Below are 2,663 nucleotides of genomic sequence, written 5' to 3' on the forward strand. Positions count from 1 at the left end.
AGATCCTCTATTTGACAGACGCACTCAGCTGTTTTGATAAAGCACTACAAAAATATAATAAGTTAAAAATGTTCTACATGAGAACCCAGCTTCTCAAAGATCCTCTAATTGACAGACGCACTAAACTGTTTTAGTAATGCACCACAAAATTTAAGTCAAAGATCTTCTATTTGAGAGGAGTACTATCAAAAATAGGATTTTTGACCAGATCTAGACACACCCAGCCCCAAAAATACTGTTCAAAGATCCTCTATTTGACAGACGCACTCAGCTGTTTTGATAAAGCACTACAAAAATATAATAAGTTAAAAATGTTCTACATGAGAACTCATCTTGTCAAGATCCTCTAATTGACAGATGCACTAAGCTGTTTTAGAAATGCACCACAAAAATTTAAGTTAAAGATCTTCTACATGAGAAGTGTTCATCTTGTCAAAGATCCTCTAAATTGACAGACTTACTCAGCTGTTTTAGTGAGCCACCACAAAAATATAAGTTAAAGATCTTCTACATGAGAACCCAGCTTGTCAAAGATCCTCTAATTGACAGACACACTAAACTGTTTTAGTAATGCACCACAAAAATTGAAGTCAAAGATCTTCTATTCGAGAGGAGTACTATCAAAAATAGGACTTTTGACAAGATGCAGACACACTCAGCCCCAAAAATACTGTTCAAAGATCCTCTATTTGACAGACGCTCTCAGCTGTTTTGATAAAGCACCACAAAAATATAATAAGTTAAAAATGTTCTACATGAGAACCCATCTTGTCAAAGATCCTCTAATTGACAGATGCACTAAGCTGTTATAGAAATGCACCACAAAAATGTAAGTTAAAGATCTTCTACATGACAAGTGTTCATCTTGTCAAAGATCCTCTAAATTGACAGACTTACTAAGCTGTTTTAGTAAGCCACCACAAAAATATAAGTTAAAGATCTTCTACATGAGAACCCAGCTGGTCAAAGATCCTCTAATTGACAGACACACTAAACTGTTTTAGTAATGCACCACAAAAATTGAAGTCAAAGATCTTCTATTCGAGAGGAGTACTATCAAAAATAGGATTTTTTACAAGATCTAGACACACTCAGCTCCAAAAATACTGTTCAAAGATCCTCTATTTGACAGACGCACTCAGCTGTTTTGATAAAGCACTACAAAAATATAATAAGTTAAAAATGTTCTACATGAGAACCCATCTTGTCAAAGATTCTCTAATTGACAGATGCACTAAGCTGTTTTAGAAATGCACCACAAAAATTTAAGTTAAAGATCTTCTACATGAGAAGTGTTCATCTTGTCAAAGATCCTCTAATTGACAGACTTACTCAGCTGTTTTAACAAGCCACCACAAAAATATAAATTACAAAGATCTTCTACATGAGAACTCAGCTTGTCAAAGATCCTTTAATTGACAGACGCACTAAACTGTTTTAGTAATGCACCACAAAATTTAAGTCAAAGATCTTCTATTTGAGAGGAGTACTATCAAAAATAGGATTTTTGACCAGATCTAGACACACCCAGCCCCAAAAATACTGTTCAAAGATCCTCTATTTGACAGACGCACTCAGCTGTTTTGATAAAGCACTACACAAATATAATAAGTTAAAAATGTTCTACATGAGAACTCATCTTGTCAAAGATTCTCTAATTGACAGATGCACTAAGCTGTTTTAGAAATGCACCACAAAAAATTAAGTTAAAGATCTTCTACATGAGAAGTGTTCATCTTGTCAAAGATCCTCTAATTGACAGACTTACTCAGCTGTTTTAGTAAGCCACCTCAAAAATATAAGTTAAAGATCTTCTACATGAGAACCCAGCTTGTCAAAGATCCTCTAATTGACAGACACACTAAACTGTTTTAGTAATGCACCACAAAAATTGAAGTCAAAGATCTTCTATTCGAGAGGAGTACTATCAAAAATAGGATTTTTGACAAGATGCAGACACATTCAGCCCTAAAAATACTGTTCAAAGATCCTCTATTTGACAGACGCACTAAACTGTTTTAGTAATGCACCACAAAAATTGAAGTCAAAGATCTTCTATTCAAAAAGAGTACTCCGCATCTTGCCAAAAATTCCTTTTTTGACAGGCACACTCATCTTGTCAAAGATCCTCTAATCGACAGACGCACTTAGCTGTTTTAGTAACAAAACCACAAAAATATAAGTTAAAGATTTTCTACATGAGAAGTACTCATCTTGTCAAAGATCCTCTATTTGACAGACGCACACAGCTGTTTAAGAACCTGCCCCAAAAGTTCTGCTCAAAGATCCTCTATTTTACAAGCATACTCGGCCGCTTTAATAACACACCACAAAAATTTAAGTTGAAGATCTTCTATTCGAGAGGAGTACTCCACATCTTGTCAAAGATCCTTTTTTCGGTGACGGATACACTAAGCTGTTTTAACAACGCACCACAAAATTCGAAGTCAAAGATCTTCTCTTTGAGAAAAATACTCTGCATTTTTGTCAAATATCCTGCATTTGACAGATGCACTCTGCTGTTTTTAAAAACCCACCCCAGAAATACTCCTCAAAGATCCTCTATTTGACAGACGTACTCGGCTATTTTAATAACGCACCACAAAAATTGAAGTCAAAAGATCTTCTATTTGAGAGACGCACTCTACATCTTGTCAAAGATC

The 2,663-nt window shown here is 35.0% G+C and overlaps 1 protein-coding gene across 1 annotated transcript in view; it reads left to right on the plus strand.

Annotated features, from left to right (window-relative positions):
- The window catches only part of agt (angiotensinogen), a 94,374-nt gene that overhangs the window by 34,731 nt on the left and 56,980 nt on the right, over window positions 1–2,663 (plus strand). The gene's annotated exons all lie outside the window — the stretch shown is intronic.

This window comes from Nerophis ophidion, linkage group LG09 (assembly GCF_033978795.1).
Source record: "Nerophis ophidion isolate RoL-2023_Sa linkage group LG09, RoL_Noph_v1.0, whole genome shotgun sequence".
In the NCBI taxonomy this organism is placed as follows: Eukaryota; Metazoa; Chordata; class Actinopteri; order Syngnathiformes; family Syngnathidae; genus Nerophis; species Nerophis ophidion.